The 19,911-nt window shown below is 36.7% G+C and overlaps 1 long non-coding RNA gene across 3 annotated transcripts; it reads right to left on the bottom strand.

Annotated features, from left to right (window-relative positions):
- Positions 1-6,794: 6,794 nt before the first annotated feature.
- Positions 6,795-18,734, bottom strand: LOC142631112 (uncharacterized). 3 transcript variants are annotated; one of them, XR_012843515.1, is made up of 5 exons: positions 18,584-18,734; positions 17,755-18,307; positions 17,308-17,521; positions 9,716-9,779; positions 6,795-6,819 (listed from the first exon to the last, which is right to left on the bottom strand). It is a non-coding gene; the product is annotated as an uncharacterized LOC142631112 (long non-coding RNA). The 3 variants fall into 3 exon arrangements; XR_012843516.1 differs by lacking the exons at positions 6,795-6,819; positions 9,716-9,779 and adding an exon at positions 11,967-12,020; XR_012843514.1 differs by lacking the exons at positions 6,795-6,819; positions 9,716-9,779 and having other exon boundaries at positions 15,090-17,521.
- Between the last annotated feature and the right edge of the window lie 1,177 nt (positions 18,735-19,911).

Genomic DNA, 19,911 nt, shown 5'->3' with positions numbered 1-19,911 from the left:
ACCCTCATAAGGATGAACATGCTTATAAAGATGAACCTTCAGTTACCGATGAAGAAGGATGGAACCTTGTGACTCGACGAAAGAATCATAAAGCAAAATACAATGTACATGCAAAGGAGAGTCCAACGACACCTTGTGCAGTAAAAAGGCCAACGAAGGTGATGAAGCCTAGAACTGAAGTAGCAATACTATCTCTTGAAGGTAAATCCGTGCAAAGCCCACGACAACCAGTTACTTTACAAGAATTCATCCCCCGACATTTTCAAGATTATGTCTTTTCACCTCTCACATGCTATCAGATAAGTGATGAGGAAGAATCAGATTGCGAGGAGGAGACAGAACGAGCTATCGTGTACAAGGCATGCTGGTTTTCAATCATTTTCATTGATGATGATCGTTTATTGGGCCCCAAGATTCACAATCGCCCCTTGTTTGTAACTGGGTACATTCGAGAACAACGAGTTAATCGTATCCTTATCGATGGTGGGTCTGTAGTCAATATTCTCCCACTCAAAATATTAAAAGAATTAGGAATCTCCTTAGATGAACTACTTCCCAGTAAGTTAATGATTCAAGGCTTTAATCAGAGTGGACAAAGAGCTATTGGGAAGATTAGACTTCAAATGCTCATTGGTGAAATAGAATCAAGCGCACTCTTTCACATCATCGATGCCAAGACCACTTATAAGATGCTTATTGGAAGACCATGGTTGCATGAGTATGGTGTTGTGCCATCTACATATCACCAATGCCTTAAATATTTCCAAGATGGACAAGTCAAGAAGATAGTGGCTGATGACAAGCCTTTTACTGTAGTTGAGTCACACTTTGCTGATGCAAAATTTTACTTGGAAGATGATAAGATGGAAGAAACCCAAGTTGTGGCTTCACTATCTAGCAAAGAAGAAAAGCCCCACTCCAAAGCTTCAAGGATTAATTCTCCAATGGAGGAGAAGGAAACCAAGCAAACCGAGACTTTTATAGAAGATAGGAAGCATCATACTCCAGAAGTAACTAGAGTAGCCCCTGTGCTACACTATGTTCCAGTCGCCAAAAGAAAAGAAGGCCAATCCCTATTTTCAGGAGATGAGGAGTCAATATCAAAGGATTTGCAAGGATTAAACCTGCCAGTTACTAAAATCATAAAACCGAAATCCTCAAGTCAACCATTGAAAGGGTTTACAAGACCATCCCAAGGGCCAATTGTTGAGCATGGGACTTTGCCCACTAAAAGAACAGAAGAGGGTTTTGACCCTAACGCATATAGACTCATGGCTAAGGCTGGTTATAACCATGAGAAGCCAACTGGTTTGGGTAAGCCCATCCCTGAAGCCACTGGAAAAGGACAAAAGACATCGAAAGCCCAAGGTGTTGGGGCAACAAGTTCTAAGGCCAGAATTGGATATACTCCACCAACCCCCATCCATATCCCCATTCGGAAAGTTAGTGTTTTGGTGATTTCGGCAGATGATAAAGAAAAAGAACACTTTTCAAAGCCATCAAAGAAACCATCTGTTTTTGATCGCATTGGCCAACCCACTCCCCCTATCTCAGTCTTCAACAGGTTGGGGACACAAGAAGATGATAACTTTGTTAACGGCACTCGAAGCTCTGTTCTTATAAGACTCAGTCGTTCAACTTCTTCCCAAAATGGCACTCGAAGTTCCGCTCTTACAAGACTTAGTTATGCTACTTCTTCTCAACTCTCAAATGATGAGAAGTTAAGACAAAAGAAAAGTAAGATGTCAAATTTCCTTCACAGAGATGTTGACGAGATACTCCTTATGGATCAAGATTCAAATGAGGTTCGCAGCTCCATTCCATCTCGCATGAAGCGTAGAAGTATTTGGGAAGTAAATACTGGAGAAACCTTGACTGCAAAAAAACGTACAATGGTGTCCACAAAACAAAAGGTGGAAGACGAGGTTGCCGTTTCAGTAAATCATATAACAATCACAGAAGTCACAAAGGTGGAGTCCCCTATTGAAGACGATGCTGAAGATGCTCCACCCACGTTTGAAGAAGGCGTGCAGGCTACAGTTGATGAATTGAAGGAAGTTAACATTGGCGCTACTGAAGACCATAGGCCAGTCTTTTTAAATGCAAATTTGTCCCTAGAGGAAGAAGATGCTTATGTTGCACTCCTCAAAGAATATAGGGATGTTTTTGCTTGGACATACAAAGAAATGCCAGGCCTAGATCCAAAGGTCGCTGTTCACCATTTATCAGTAAGGCATGGGGTGCGACCAACGAAGCAAGCACAACGTAGGTTCCGGCCTGAGTTAATCTCCCAGATTGAAGGAGAGGTCAACAAGCTTATTGAAGCTAGCTTTATTCGTGAAGTCAAGTATCCCATATGGGTATCAAACATTGTCCCTGTAAGAAAGAAGAATGGGCAAAATCGTGTTTGTGTCGACTTTCGTGACCTTAACAGGGCATGTCCAAAAGATGAATTTCCTCTTCCTTTAACAGAAATTATGGTTGATGCTACAGTAGGCCATGAAGCTCTTTCATTTATGGATGGGTTCTTTGGTTACAACCAAATTCGCATGGCTCCAAAAGATGAAGAGCTCACTGCTTTTCGTACTCCAAAAGGAATATACTGCTATAAAGTTATGCCTTTCGGATTAAAGAATGCAGGCGCCACTTATCAAAGGGCGATGCAAAGAATATTTGATGACCTACTTCACATGAATGTAGAGTGCTATGTTGATGATCTGGTTGTGAAGTCGAAGAAAAGAATGGAGCATCTGCAAGACCTTCGTCAAGTCTTTGAGCGACTTCGTAGGTACCAACTTAAAATGAACCCCATGAAGTGTGCATTTGGAGTTACATCAGGAAAATTCCTAGGATTCATAGTTCGACACCGAGGAATTGAAATTGATAGATCGAAGATTGATGCTATTCAAAAAATGCCAGAACCTCGAAATATTCACGAGCTCAAAAGTCTTCAAGGAAAGCTTGCTTACATCAAAAGGTTTATATCCAACTTGGCAGGACGCTGTCAACCTTTCAGTCGCCTTATGAAGAAAGATGTCCCATTCAAGTGGGATCAAGCATGTAGAAATGCTTTCGAGAGCATCAAAACATACTTGCTAAATCCCCCTGTTCTACGAGCACCCATACAGGGGTGGCCACTTATTCTTTACATAACAGCATAAGAACGATCATTAGGAGTGCTTCTGGCTCAAGAAAACGAAGAAGGAAAGGAGAACGCTCTCTATTACTTGAGTAGAACCTTGCATGGTGCTGAATTCAATTATTCACCAATTGAAAAGACATGTTTAGCTTTGATGTTTGCCATTCAAAAGCTAAGACATTACTTGCATGCCCATTCAATACGACTCATCTCACGGGCAGATCCCATTAAATACATTATGACTAAGCCAGTTCTTTTGGGAAGGCTAGCAAAATGGGCTCTCTTACTCCAAGAGTTCGAGATAATATATGTCCAACAAAAAGCAGTGAAAGGACAAGCTTTGGCCGATTTCCTTGCTGACCATCCTATTCCTGATGATTGGGAGATGTCTGATGACCTTCCTGATGAAGAAGTAATGCTCGTTGAAATTTCACAACCTTGGAGGATGTTCTTTGATGGAGCTGCTCAACGTTGTGGTGCCGGTGCTGGAGTAGTGTTTGTAACTCCAGAAGGGGATATACTCCCATATGCATTTACTCTTACAGAATGTTGTTCAAACAATGTTGCTGAATATCAAGCACTAATCCTAGGTCTTGAAATGGCAATGGATGCAAAAACAATTCGTTTGGAAGTCTTTGGTGATTCAAAGTTAATCATAAATCAAGTGCTTCTGCACTATGACGTGAAAAAGACAGAATTGATTCCATATTGCAAATACGTCAAGAGGCTTTTGGGATGGTTTGATCACGTTAGTATTACACATGTCCCAAGAAATGAGAATAAACAAGCTGATGCCTTGGCAAAATTAGCAACGGCTCTTACCTTACAAGATCCCGAAATAAAGATTCCAATATGCCAAACATGGGTAATACCTCCAAACTTTGATGAGGATGAGATAGAAGAAGAAGTAAACGCAATTTCAGTTTTTGACATAGAAAGAGAAGATTGGCGGCAACCTATCATTGATTATATAGAACATGGAAAATTGCCCAATGACCCTCGACATAGAACTGAAATTCGGCGACGAGCTCCACGTTTTGTTTATTACAAGAATACTTTATATCGCCGTTCTTTTGATGGTCTTCTCCTTCGTTGCTTGGATGATGAGGAAGCTGCCAAGGCACTTGAAGAAGCTCATTCAAGGATTTGTGGTGCTCACCAGTCAGGTCCTAAACTTCATTTTCAAATTAAGCGGATGGGTTATTACTGGCCCACTATGGTCAAGGATTGTATGGAATATGCAAAAAGATGCTCAGCATGTCAATTCCATGCAAACTTCATTCATCAACCTCCAGAACCCCTACATCCTACTGTAGCTTCATGGCCATTTGATGCTTGGGGATTAGATGTGGTTGGGCCATTGACGCCAAAATCTTCTGATGGACATTCATATATCCTAGCTGCAACAGATTATTTCTCAAAGTGGGCTGAGGCTATTGTATTTCGTGAAGTGAAGAAGGAAACTGTCGTGAACTTCATCAAAAGAAATATCATCTTTAGGTATGGTGTACCCCGTTACATCATCACTGATAATGGGAAGGAATTCTACAACAAGTTGATGGGCAAACTTTGCAATGACTTTGGTTTTAAGCAGCATAATTCCTCCATGTATAATGCTCCAGCCAATGGTCTTGCAGAAGCCTTTAACAAGACTCTATGCAATTTGCTCAAGAAAGTTGTAGGGAAGTCAAAAAGAGATTGGCATGAAAGAGTTGAGGAAGCCTTATGGGCGTATCGTACAACATATCGAACACCTACCCTAGCCACGCCCTATTCTCTTGTTTATGGGGTAGAAGCTATTCTACCACTTGAACGCCAAATTCCTTCATTAAGGATTGCCATTCAAGAAGGTCTTTCTAATGAAGACAATGTTTGTCTACGACTTGAAGAATTAGAAGCATTGGATGAAAAAAGATTGGAGGCACAACAATGCCTTGAGTGTTATCAAGCTCGCATTTCTAGGACTTTCAACAAAAAGGTTCGTCCTCGATCTTTTCAAGTTGGAGATTTGGTTCTTGCTGTACGAAGACCCATCATTATCACCCATCGCACTAAGAACAAGTTTGTTTCAAAATGAGATGGACCATATGTTGTTCAAGAAGCCTATACAAATGGAGCATACAAGTTGGTTGCTGAAGATGGTTTAAGAATTGGTCCTATCAACGGCAAATTCTTGAAACGTTATTATGCCTAAAGATTGAAGCACTCCTTGGTAGGAGCCTAAACTGCCTACCTCAACACTCAAAGGGTACATGATGTTTTTCCATTACTCTTGAAGGTGTTCACCCAACAAAAAAAAAAAAAACCTCCTTGAACTACGTAATGACTTGATCCCCCTCAAGGGGTACGTAGGCAGCTTGGCATTCTATGCTAAGTTCAGTCACATGTCCAAAAAAAAAAAAAAAACCCTCCTTGAACTACGTAATGACTTGATCCCCCTCAAGGGGTACGTAGGCAACTTGGTATTCTATGCTAAGTTCAGTCACATGTCCAAAAAAAAAAAACTTTTAACAATCATTGAAGCAAGAGCTAGAGAAATAAACAATCCATTAAAAAAATTGACATGATGGAATTCCTTTATTGTTCACAAAAAAAAAAAAAAGAAGAAGGAAAAAAGAAAAGAAGAAGATGGTTATAATGATTATCTATTACAAGTCAATATTTCCAATTGTAATTCTCTAATTCATCACGGGCGGTCCTTAATTCGTGTTCTAACAACTCCAAGGATTCAGTGTCTGCATTGCTTAAAGTATGAGAAGTCTCTACGGAAGAAATCTCTTCTCGAATGTTTGAAACAATTACTTTTTGGCTTGACAGCTTTTCATCATTTTCAAGGGCGAAAGCTTCAAGTTCTTGCTTATGGGTGAATTTCAGTTCTTCTTGAAGCTCGGCTATTATAGAATCAGTGTTCACTAATCCATCCTTAAGTGCCTCACCATGTGCTAATAATTCACCCTCTACCTTTAGCTGATCATCAAGTTGAACTTTATATTCTGTCAACTTTTTGTCACGCTGCTCGGGCGTCATACATGAGGAAAAGGAAGACTGTAGAGATGTAAAAGTATTGGCCTTATCGAAATATTCTGCAACCAATGTTTCTAATGGTGAAGGATCAATAGCTTGATTGGTTGTTATGGCCTCAAAAATCTTGTTAGCCCCATCAAGGAGTAAATATGTCTTGTTAAATGGAGTTCTAACAATCTTTTGTTGAAGACTTTTCCAAAGATTCAATGCAAGATCAATGCGGCGCTTCAAAATTTCATCATTAGGATTATATTCAGAAACTTCAAGGGCACAAGACTTAGTTCTTTGAGGAGATCTTGTAACATTCTTCCTAGAATCGGTATTAGCCACCTCTTCTATGCTCCTTGGCAATGCAGTAGATGACCGTGGACCGAAAATTGAACTTTCACTATCATTTGAGGCCACATCATTATCAATGTCCAATGGCAAGGTTCGTTGATCGGACTAAAAAAAAAAAAATAATAATAATAATACATAGTTCATAAGGAGTAACTTAAAAAAAAAAAAAAAAAGAAGAGAAGCAAGAAGAAGAGTCAAAGACTAATCATGAATACCTGAACTTTGTTTCTTGGTGATATAGCAAGAGATTGTGGATTGGAGTTATTCTCAAAAGCCGCCTCATTGTCAACCTCCATGTTCAAAACTTGTTGACCAGACTGCAATCAAATACACATTGTTCATGTAAGATATACTTTGCATAAACAAAAGGAAAGTTTCTTCTAAAAAAAAAAAAAAGACCTGATCCTTTGCACCCTCAAGGTTTTCAGGAGCACTTGTGATGCCTCTAAGGGAATTTGGGTTGATAGGTATTGTCAATTTGGGCTTTTTAGTCCGATTCCAATGATGATCACTATCATTATCATCATTCATTTCTTCAAGGACTGGATTTGCTCCTCCCTCAAATGCATCATGCACTTCTAAGGATCTTTCAACAGATGGGGCCCTTGGAGGAGGCTTCTTCAATTTAGTTGTGACACCTTGAGACTCCTTGGGCTGAATATGGTGGTTCACAGGTTTTGAGATGGTGTTTGCCACATGAACTTTGGGTAATCGAATATCCTTATTATTGTTGCTCTTGACATTGATAGGTTGAACTACCTTACTCTTGGAAGGAGGAGGATGTGCACTTGCAATCAAAATATTTACACCATCATCAAGATACTTCCCATGAATATGATTCCACCACTTTTTGTAGCCACTTGTATTATGAAGTTTGAAATTAGTTGGGGTAGGAGGCACTGGAAAGAATGCTTTGCAACCAGTCTTGTAGAGAGTACATAATCTCCAAAACTCCACAATTTTATCCAAAGTTCCTTGACGAATGTCCTCTTTAATGGTACCTGGAATGTCTTGGCAAAGTCCAAATTGACGGCTAAACCGAAAAGGACTATTAGGTTCCACTATGAGATGACCCTCTTGACGCATAGACAAGTAAGAAGAACGAATACTTATAAAATATGACGATGAATTACAAGAAAGTCCTCCATCATCAAGAAAAGTCTCCTCCCTATTCCTGACATACAAATTTGCGTCCCATTGCATAGAAGTACCTTGTATCAACTTCCTTGCTTCGTGTTCATCAAAGTGTTTGGCCCCTCCTTCCCCAGAATATACAACCATCTTGGGTCCTGGGACATCAATCTCATAATGAGTCCTAAAATAAAGACCTAGCCAGCCATAAATATAATGAATAGGGAAGCAGGCACCTGAACGACTAATCATTGGAGAAGAATGAGCAATCTTGTTTAGTCCTCGGTAGAGACTAACTATAACTGGTATTGCTAGACAAAAAGGGCGACCTGTTGCCATGAAGCTTGCAATCTTGAAGGTTCCAGGGCGAATTGTATTGGGATCTTCACTTGGAAAAACAAAGGTGCAAAGCCAACAAGAAAGTAATGCAGCTAAGTAGGTCTCTTCCCATAGCCCATCCTCAATCTTGAGTTCAATAAAAGGTTTTTTCCCACATTTGGACCAACCTTGAATTTTATTAAGCGAACCATTAGGATTATGAGTCTTGATTGCACGACTTAACCTCTTTGTCCTTCGACTTGGTGGTTTTGAATATTTCATTCCATATCTACACCAAAAGTTAACCCAATCGCTCGCCGAAACACGCGGGTCTTCTCCTTCCTTTTTAGAATTAAGAAGATGAAAGGCCGCGAATAGGTGCTCACAACTCTTTGGGATGAACCTCTCTACCTCGTCACTTCCTGTCAATTCCTCGCGGCAAGGGATGGCTTCATCGTAAAGACGACCAAAGATAGGAAGCTCGCCAAGTCGATACAAATCCCAATGTGAGATAGACATCTCACCAAGTGATGTGTGGAGGGTGTTGGTTTGTGGACACCATCCTTCGCAAAATGCTCGCATTACATCAGCATTTCGATCATATGTGTACAAAGATGCTGAAACTGCGTCATAAATATGGGCCTTGTCAAGAGTCTTCTTGCTTCTAAAAAGAACATCTTCGAGCCATTCCCAATATAGAGGTATGTAATTCCACTCTCCATTGATCTTGAAAAGAGTGCCCCAACGTGTTCCGCCTGAAATTATACGACGGCCAAGAGTCACTAGATAACGAGACTCTGCAGTGTTCTTGTGAAGAGAGCTATGTAAAGACCACGCTTTAGAGGGGGAATCAGAATTCCGAGAGACATCATAGGTCCACTCCACAATGTCTCTTGAGTCTTTAAGTTCAGGCCACCTTTCCGCAAATCGACCAATAATCGGCCTTTCAACGAGCATTGATATGTCTACTTCCTTAGTGTCATTCGATTCTTTAGTAACAACGAGATACTTCTTTCCGGATGAAGAGAAGTCCTTGAAGAGCACCATGATGAAAGGGCGAACCTAAAAAAAAAAAAAATGTGTACAAAAGAATATAAACTACTGTGCAAAGAAGGTTAAAGAAAAGGGGGCATGGACATGCAATAAAAAAAAAAAAGAAAAAAAAAGAAAAAGAAAAAAAGAAGCAAAGTTATTATATCTTCATATGCAAGTATTGCTCCACTGCAAGATATCAATGGACACACATCCTGGCACAGACAATTTTCATCCTCAAAGTAGCCTTCTTCTTCAATGCAATCTTCATCTTCAAGGAAGTCTTCGTATCACAGATAGACTTCGTTGTCAAGATTGTCTTCGTCTGCAAGGAAGTCTTCGTATCACAGATAGACTTCGTTGTTGTCTTCGTCCGCAAGGAAGTCTTCGTATCACAGATAGACTTCGTTGTTGTCTTCGTCCGCAAGGAAGTCTTCGTATCACAGATAGACTTCGTTGTTGTCTTCGTCTGCAAGGAAGTCTTCATATCACAGATAGACTTCGTTGTCAAGATTGTCTGCAAGGAAGTCTTCGCATCACAGATAGACTTCGTTGTCAAGATTTTCGTCGAGGTTGTTGTCTTGGTAGCTACTTGGCTTGAGGAACAAAATAAACTCTTGCAAGTTCTTTGTAGTGCCACTAAGTCATCATATTGCCTATCCTAAACGGAGGTGAAACAACACAAAAAAAAAAGGGACATGCACAAGTGAAAAGCTTTGATCAAGAATGTACCTCCTAAGGTTTGTGTGATTGAACTCTTGCAAAACTTAACGCCAAATCCTTAAAGATGGATCCGCTGCATGCAAAGAAAATCGTCAAGTAGTGAAGATTATATGAAGAAACTAGTGTACATTGAATTTATCGAACTAAATATCATACATATGTGATATTAGTTTAGAAAAAATTATAAGAAGAGGAGAGTATACCTAGTTACTTGACTGAGAAAGAAGAAAAAAAAAAAAAAAAATCTTATGCCTTCTCCAAGAATTGTTTTTGAGATTTCTGAGCTTACACACTATGAAAAAAAAAATTGTGAATTATGTGCGGCTGGAGCTGGCCTTTTATAGTGCTGGTCAGATAGAGTTTAACTGCAATTAAAACTCATCCAGTCAAGACTGAATTGGCCAGGAAAAGAAGTCAAAATAAAGAAGAATTCTTGTACCTGATGGAATGGATAAAGCAGTGTGAATCCCGTTAATCTGTTGGGAATTAAATTCTAAAAAAAAAAAACAATTTTAAGTTGCAACAGACACTAACTCCTGTCTGTTACGCTTAAGAAAGTGCAAAAAAAAAAAAAAAAAATCATCATTGCAATTAAATAAGCAAGTTTGGGCTTATCCAAATGATGGAATTTCAGTCCTTATATAGTTGGGACACTGATATCAAGAAGTCTCAGGTTATTTGTTTAATTCCAACCTATCTAATCTAAGACCACTTTAGCTAGGAAACCAATTCCTTCTTGAGATTATCTTTTCATAGGAAGGGAATTCTTCTTCAACTCGGACTAGGAAAAAAGAAACGTGGATTCTTGCATGGTGGAGTTTTGCATGCGTTAGGACTCTTTTAAGTCATGATATAAGAGAATTCTTCTTCAACTTGGACTAGAAAAAAAAAAAAAAAAACGTGGATTCTTGCATGGTGGAGTTTTGCATGCATTAGGACTCTTTTAAGTCATGATATAAGGGAATTCTTCTTCAACTTGGACTAGAAAAAAAAGAAATGTGGATTCTTGCATGGTGGAGTTTTGCATGCATTAGGACTCTTTTAAGTCATGATATAAGGGAATTCTTCTTCAACTTGGACTAGAAAAAAAAAAAAAAACGTGGATTCTTGCATGGTGGAGTTTTGCATGCATTAGGACTCTTTTAAGTCATATACTTATCTGAAATTTAGTTCTATTGGAACTCTATAAATGAGTAACATTCGAACTCTTTTGAGTCTTGGTATACTTTGGCCATTGGATTTGAACGTGGCTACTATCACATTAGACAATCTCTACTTGGGCAGTGGACCAACAGTAGGATCATTGTGATATGGGGCAAAGAAAAAAAATATGTATATATGAAAGGCGCTGAAATTAGTTGCATCAAAGCGTGAAATTTGTCGAGACTTGATCACTTCCCACGTTCAAAATTGTGAAAATGACCAAGTCTCGAGGGGGCATTTGTAAGAGGCAAAATTTTAAGCCAATTATAAAATGCCACATTAAAATTTAGTGGCAAATTCCAAATTAATGTCATTAAATTAATTAAATTAGATAATGACATGTGTCATCCAAATTGACATCACACTGGCATATCAAAATTTGCCACATGTCATTTGGCCCACAAGATAAAGATAAACTTCCTATTCAAAATTTATGGATAATTATCTTTATTAAAATAAACTAAATAGAGATAATGATTTATCTTTGTTGATTATTATCTTTATCAAAATATGATATAGATAAATAGAGATAATTATCTCTAAGAAGAATTTGGGCCAATCAAAAGTCTATTACATACTTTCAAGCATATCAACTTAAAGTGGAGCTTATCCTCTAAAATCACTATAAATAGAGGACATCCCCTCTCATTTTAAAGGAAGTTTTGAAGAGGCCCAAGCTTTGGAGAAATTCTGTCTCAAGAATCCTTGAAGAACTTGAAGCATCTTTGAAGAACTTGAAGAACATTTGAAGAACTTGAAGAACATTCGAAGGGCTTGAAGAACTTGAAGGACAACAAATCTCTAACAAGCTTAAAGCCAGAGATTCGTTGTGAAGACCATTTGATCCATCTTTCAACCAAATTGAAGAAAGTTTCGCGTTTGAGTCAAGACCATAAAGAAGATAGAATCAGAGGAGCATTTGTCAAAATTGAGATTGAACTCATTACTTGATTACTTGATTAATACAAAAAATATATTTGTAGAACTCATTTTTTTTCAATTTGTTTGATTTTTCTTCAATTGAGAAATTTGTGTTTACACCATCAACTCCTACTTCGTCATCACCACCACCGAGTTACTAAATTTATACTACACTTTTTTGGCTTCATTTCTACAAAATTTGCACATTTTCTTTACTTGATGAAGGATTAAAAGCCCATATGCATAAATAAAGAAGAGTGTTCAACTGTTCATCATCATCCTCTAAATCTATCAAGAGTTATGTGGAAATCCAATAATGTAATCAAAAGTACGCTTTGTGTTGTAAATTATGTATGCTTTCTGATGTAGTCGTGTGATTTTCAATTATCTTATGGGATTGGGGTGCCATGGTTCAATTTTTCTCTCTATTTCTTTGCGCTTCTTTTTAAATAGAGTTAGGAAGATTTTTTAATGATCGGTTTATATTTAACAAAGCCGTTTCATGCCTCTGCCATTTTCCCTTTCAAAAATAAAAAGAATCGCATATCAAAGTGCTCTCCTTTCTTTTTTTTTTTTCTTTACCCTCACTTGTTTTTTGACATTGAAAGAGGAAAATCGTTACCTGATCAGCATGTGAAACAAGGTGCAGGTGAAATAAAACTTTGCCATAGAAATATGTTATCAGACACAAAATTCATTTAAGCAAATCTCCGCATATTAACATGCTTAACAGTGACTAAAATATTCAAGGAGTCACGCGCCAATTTGTAATGAAAGTATTTCCAGGCGGACCGTAACAAGGCAAGCTCAACCATTGATTTGCACAGTGTTTCATGAGGGATGTGATTTTTAAAAAAGGGTACGTTCTTTCATATCCAGATTAGAGACAGTGAAAACATAAAGATAAATCATTGTATCAGATATGGGGGGTGATACAATTAGATTGAATCAAAAGCTGTTAGCTCAGTCCCAATCGACCCAGGCCCTAATTATCCAAATGCGGCTCTATCCTATTTTGTTTGACAACACCAAACCATGTCATATACCTGGTAAACTGGTAATGAGAGACATTAACTTCCATCTTACTCTATAAAGAAGTAAATGGGTGTCATGAATATATAATACACTCATAGACCTTAAACCACACAAACCCCTCCCATTAAATTTTCTAATTATCTCCAAAATTTTACCACATATAAGGCGTGTGGCATTTAAATGTTACATGTCTTACATCGGCTTAAAAATGTGAGACAATTAGGGGAGTAAATTAGAAAGGATTACCAAATTAGAGGATTCAATTAGAAAGAACTGCTCGTCTCAAAAAAAAAACAAATAGAGGGTGGGGGGGGGGGGGACTTCATCTTAAAATTTAAAGATAAGCATCAACAAGCAAATAATAGATTGCAAAAATAGTATATTTAATATTTATACCCATTAAATGATGTTAAAAGTAAAAAAAATAAAAAGAGTTCAAATAATTCAATTTAATAAATTGAAATAATGCAAGTAAATGATCTGCACAATATGGTTATATTTGTATATTACAACAAATAAAACAACAAACAAACAAATATAGAAGCAAAAGTCAATAATCATTCCCTAGCCAAGAAAAAAGAAAAAAAAAAAAGAAAAAAGAAAGAAAGAAGGGAAACAATGAGAGAGTGAGAGTGAGACTATCTCAGTGCTGAAGAGAACACAAGAGAGGGAGATCGCACCAGGTTCAAGCATTTTTATGTTAATTTTTGGGACATATAGTTGTGTTGTAACCGTGCTCAGGGGTTGTGTCCCCATTAATTTTTTTTTCCACACACGTACGGAACAAGCATGCAAGCGTGTTGGCGTAGTATCTTCATTCAACATGGACACATTTATAAGGACTTGGTTTAGGTTCAATGTATTCAGTGCACTAGACCCGGTCAGATGGTGACACGTGTTCAAAAGTGGACACATGTTATCATTTTAATGAGTTCAGTAACACTAAACACTGGATTTAAACTTGACCCCATTTATAATAATAATAATAAAATTATGAAGAGTTGTTGCGAAACAGAGTTTTGGATTTTAAAAACACATTCTTAAACTCCTAGAATGCCTAACCAAACCGCCCTATTACCCAATTTGGCATGTTCATGTTTCCCAGATTATTCATGATACCCATTTATTTATTTGATAGTCTAGGGAATTAAAGGATTAAGAGACAAGTCAAAAAAAAGAAAAAGAAAAAAGAAAAAAGAAAAGATAAGCTTTATTTGATAAGGGAAGATGGGAAAGCTACATATGGATGGATCAAGATAAAATTCCAAGCACCAAATCAAAATGCAACACCTCTAAAATATAGGGAGATATGTGGGTATAATATCGGTTGGATGATCAGGTTTTCGAGCAAAATTTTATTATACACATAAACCTGACTGACCATTTGAATAAACCATATCCTCTGCACTTGATTTTGATCGACCCAACCAATTGAAACCGTTTACAACCCTTTGGGTTGGTCTGTATGATTACCCCTATAAAGGGACTAAGCCCCCGAGGATCTCCTGCCCTCTCCCAAATGGGAGAGCACAGAGCAAACCCCTTTTAGCTAGGTATCATGCATATGGTGTAAGTAATTTATGAGGGTGAAGCTTTTAAATTTCAGGAATATGATTTTATTTCTTGTATTTAATTACTATTTAACAATGTATATAGTTTTGTATCATTTAAATTTTAAATGTTGTGACATTAGAAATAGCTTTAGACTTATAGTAATATTTAACTTAATCAATGTAAATTATTAAAGGGGTAAGCCTAGGACCTTTTAAAGCCTAAAGCTGCCACATACTCAGAGGCGTTCTTCAAACAAGAGTAACCAGTCTCTAGACTTGGGGGAGTAGTGGAGTACCCATCCTCGGACCAAAAAGCTCCCATATATAGCTTGGTTACTGAGCTCCTTCAGAATTCAATATAAGCATGGAAAAACATTTCTAACCCGTCAAATGGGCATTTAATACCTTGACCAAATTCTACTCCTTTTAATTTTAAAGCAAAGTGGCAGATCCCCAACTATAGCCTTGGAGTCTTGGACAAATGCCATAGGACTGATCACCACAATTCAAAAAGAGAGATGTATCCTCATATAAGCAGCAAATTCTTCCTATATTATTATTCCAAGCTTAGAAACACAAAAATTAATTTAATCTTTGGAATGCCTTTGATCAACCCTCCTAGTTGATCAGAATCCTAGGAAGTATGTCATTTTAATCTTGCGAAATTGGATTCAAAGAGCTCAATCCACTAATATTAATACTCGATCGGAACGCTTACTGTGGTTCCTTAGTTTCACCCCACGATTATCCTCCATTTTGGGTTGTAAGTAATACTCCACGTAATTTCTAGTCCTCTCAACTCTATAGGAGTCGGATCTTACAAACTTACCCAAGATGTCAATGCCAAGAAATAAAAATCAAGAAAGACATTGTATTATTTCTGTATTACCACCAAAAGGCGAACTATTCTAGCAATAAGATCTTCAAATTACAATTTTGTAGCAAAAAATTAAAATTGACCTTTTGCTGCAGAAGGGAGCCTTAAGTGCATGACAGGCAAAGGAAGATGTAAGACTAAGTGATTTTTGCAGAGGAGAAAAGTAACACGTGAAAAACAAAATATACCAATGAATCCTGGTGAAGAATTTGTTTTCTTGCTTTAGTACTTAAATTACTGAAACATCAACATTTTACTATTGCCAAATTACTACTTGTACATTCTCAGTCTGAGTTGCTTGGTTATCCATCTATAAATTGGTTCCAGTTTCTCATACATAAACCATCCAAAAGTATACCATAATTGCTTGTGCATTGACATTATAGACAGCAATACAATGCCATAGCAATAGAAATAAAATACTTTGCCACCTAAAGTAATTAAGGACTCTTCATTATCCTCTATATACTACATTTTGAAGACTACATCTGATTGAAATTTGAATATTTTATTCCTCCTCTGATTTCCAATTTTCCTTCTTTAGATTCATGATCTAATCTAATGGGCAACAAATGAATGAGTAAATAAACAATATTAGATGGATGTAATCATCCTCTATGAAAATATGCAGCTATATTTCATTCTATGTGACTAGATACATATATTATAAGGATAATAAAAGTGAAGATAACATGACAACATCCATAATTTTATAATTATCTTGTTGCAAATTGATGCATGTAAGTCAAGCCTGAAAACAACTGCAATCACATAACTAACAGTAAAGTATTATGTGGACATGCATGGACCAATCCCATATATGGTCGATAATAGATGAATGAGTTCCCAAGCAGAAAACAACTATAGTATAAATTTCAAATTTCTTGATAGTTAGATAGCAGAAGGAAAGAACATGAATATGATCTCTGAAACCAAAGCCTTCTTCTTTTTAATACAAGAAACCTGAAGAACCTAAAGGACCATGTTTTTTGTTTAATAACATAGAAGTCTTCCATGGAAATAGCACTCGATCAGTTGCAGATAAAATTGTCAATTACTCATGTGGCGTCAGTTTTGGGTTGGAATCATATTAACAATTGTTTGGATTGGCTTTTTTTCTTTTAGAATATTACCTTATTTGTTTGTACACAATTTTTTAAAGCCTTAAGCCTTACTTTTTTTCTACATACAGCCATACTTTTGCCCCTTTTAGGGGATTAACAAAACGTTAATCCAAGCGCACCTAAAAAAAGTCAATTGATATAGAAAATGGGGAACAGATACACACAACGTTGTTTTATGTTGAGAATCTGTTACCTTGTGGGTGTGCTCGTTCAGCTCATGGCTAGAGCAAACTACTCTACTTCGAACTTTTGTGCTTTTTATTTACTTTGTTTTGCATGGGAAGTGATAATTTGTAAGAGCTTATTCTTGCACTACTCACAAAACAAAAGTCCCAAGCCACTAGTAATGATTTTTATTTATTTATTTATTTTAAATGCCATAACTTCCAAGCCAATAAGAAATTTTCATGATTGGGAGATTGAGAGTGGCTTCGTTTTTCCATCTACTAGGTTCTCATAGCTCACTAGAGAGGGGAGTGATAGGATGAGATGGAAATTAAATAGTGAAGATTTCACTGTTCGATCATTTAATGAGTTTTTATGGGGGCTCACAGTCTATTTCCTTCCATTGGAAAGCCATTGGGAGAACCAAGGCTCCTAGGAAGGGTTTTTCTTTTTTTGTTTTTTTTTGTGTGTGTGTGTGTGGACAGCAGCTAGGGGGGAATTCTTATCTGCGAGAACCTCACCAAGAGGGGTTACACAATGGTGAGTTGGTGTTGTATGTGCTGTTGTAGTGGAGAGAGCATAAATAACCTCTTGATTCATTGTAGTGTGGCCTCTGAGTTGTGGAGTTTGATATTCATGATGTTTGGGGTTTACTAGGTACTACCAGAGAAGGTTCTTGACTTAGTGTGTGAGTGGCAGAGTAAGGGAAAGAAATCAACGTACCTTTGAAGACATGGAGTGCAGATCAACACAATTGCAAGAATCCTTTGTTAGTTCTCTTTATGAGAGGTTCTTTGTGTCAGATCTCAGAGATAGTAACTCTATTCATTCTTTCATAGATTCAATCCATGTGTAGATAGTTTTCCATTTGTAATTCTCTAGGCTACTTCGTGACCATTTTCAGTAGGTAGTCTCGTTTCAGTAAAATTAATTTTACCTATAAAGAAAAAAAGAGCTAGCTCAAAATGGCAACTCTTCCCCTTGTGTAAGTAAAAAACTATAGTTAACAGAAATTTATCCAACACATAAATTAACCAAGAAGCATATAATAACCAAAGTTGGGGTCTCAACTTAAATCCAACAGAATTAGCAGGTAATAATGTTATGCCAATAATGGCTGCAGGTATGAATTGAAATCAAATTCTTCCACTTATAAGACTTGGTATCTACCTGGATGGGATGCACTTTATAATGCCTGCTTCATGATGTCTTCCAAAACTCGTTTTAATTCTGATTTAGCTCTCTTGACAGATTGTTCATTAGGGCCTTCAATGAACAAGTAAAGCTTGCGTTCTCCAGGTCCTGGGATCCGACCTGGTGCGAAATACTGGCCCCTGGTACCAATAGCAGCTCCAGTCCACTCCGAAATCAGGACCAAAGTTTCCTTCCGGGTAAGCCTCCATCGAGCATTCTGGGGGAAATCATTTATCTCCAGCTCCTCAACACCATAGTTCATGACCAGGTTAGCTTCTTCATTTTTTCTCATGAAGTACTCCAGCAACTCCTGCGCTCTCCTCCTCCGCTTTGTATCTCCTCACCCAATCTCCGCTGCTCCTCCTCATCCTTTAACTCGGCGTCTTCACGGGTCAGGTTATTCTCCTTTCTTTTCGGAATCATTCTGGGGTTCTTTTCATCATTGTGCTGCTTCTCTTCTCTCTCACGTTCCCTCTTCTTGTTTTCCCTATTTCTTTCCTTATGCTTGCTCTCATCCATTGCTTTTCTCCTGTGAATTCACAAAACAAACAAACAATATATAATAAATCAATAATAAAAAAAAGAGCTTCAAAACCCTAGCATATAAGAATTCATTCACAAACTACGTGCGTGATCAAAAGGTACTATGAGTGACTACAAGTTCTTAAAAAACCTTATGCATTACAAATATAAGCGATCGAGTTTAAAAGAGACTTGAATGAAAGAGAAAAATAAGCACACGCAAACAATGAATAGACGAAAATTGAAAGCTAAAAATCTTTCAAAAGTGGAAAAATGGAATTACCAGATAAAAGTTTTGCAGGAATTATCGGAAAACAAATTCGTGGCGAAGATGGATGTTGGATCCAGATACAAGTTTCGAGAGTCGAAACCCTAACCTTCTGTTCTGCCCGAATATATAAGCGGCTTATTAGGGTCGAAAATTGTGTTACAGAACCGCCTAAGAGTTTCGGAAGAGCTAATTCTTATTTCTTATATTGGATTTTTTCCTTTTACTTTTACTTTTACTTTTTTTTTTTTTTTTTTACATTTTTACAACAGTTTCAGAACAAATTATAGGTGCTAAAGTGTTATTACTTCTAATTTGAATCTACAACTTAAATTATTTTTTCCCTCACTCATAACAACCAATTACAATCTACCACATGAGATTTTTTGTTAAAATGTTGTGGACATAGCATTTTTTTTTGTTTCTTAAAAAAAAAAATTTTGGATAGTTTTTTTTTTGGATGCCTTTTGTTTTATCCCCGTCTCTCATACTCACAAATTAGGTAATTTTGTAACTTATAATCTAGTTAAACATGTGAGGCCTATTAGTGATTTTCCTGTGTGGATGGAGGATGTTTCTCCATGCTTTATTGGTGTATTTTTAGCCGACTTTGGCTGATTTCTTTTTTATAAAAGTATGTGGTTTTTCTTCTTAAAAAAAGGGTTTATTAGATTTAAAAAGATAAGATAGATAAAAATTACAATGGGTGGAGTTGGAAAAAAGAAGAAGCTAGAATGCAAATTGCACATTCTAAGTCCAATTAAGTCCTCCAATTTTCAAATTTATTCAATTTAAGTCTTTTTTCCAATTTCCTTAAAATTTTCACATAAAAAATAGTTTTCTCACATGAAAAAAAATTATTCACTTCGTCCCACTTTGTTTGTCCTCTATTCCATTATGGGATGTCCTAAAATATTATCATGTTTCTAAAAATAAATTAGTTTACTAATGTTCCTATTATACCCCTACTTTATTTTCAAAAATATTTGAAAAGAAAACTAACTAATATTTATAAAAAATCAATCTAATTAGGGCACCTTTTTAGTTGCCTCATTAAGAATAACTTTTTTTTTAAAAAAAGTTGATAAATATATTTAAGGGTAATTTTGTAAATTTATACATTTTTATAAGGCAAACAAGACAATAAATGATGTTTCCTTAAAAAATTTGACTTTTCAAACAGGACAAACAAAGTGGGATGAAGGAGTATAAAATTAAGAAAAATATTTTTTAGAATTTTTAAGTGAGAATTTTATTTTTATAGTTAATTGCATACTTCACTACAAATTTTTAACGGAATTGGACAAAAAGCTTGAATTGAATAAATTTAAAATTTAAAAGAT

This window comes from Castanea sativa, chromosome 4 (assembly GCF_040712315.1).
Source record: "Castanea sativa cultivar Marrone di Chiusa Pesio chromosome 4, ASM4071231v1".
NCBI classification, from domain to species: domain Eukaryota; kingdom Viridiplantae; phylum Streptophyta; class Magnoliopsida; order Fagales; family Fagaceae; genus Castanea; species Castanea sativa.
The sequence above is the reverse complement of the archived record's forward strand: the minus strand, read 5'-3'. Positions and strand labels throughout refer to the sequence as shown.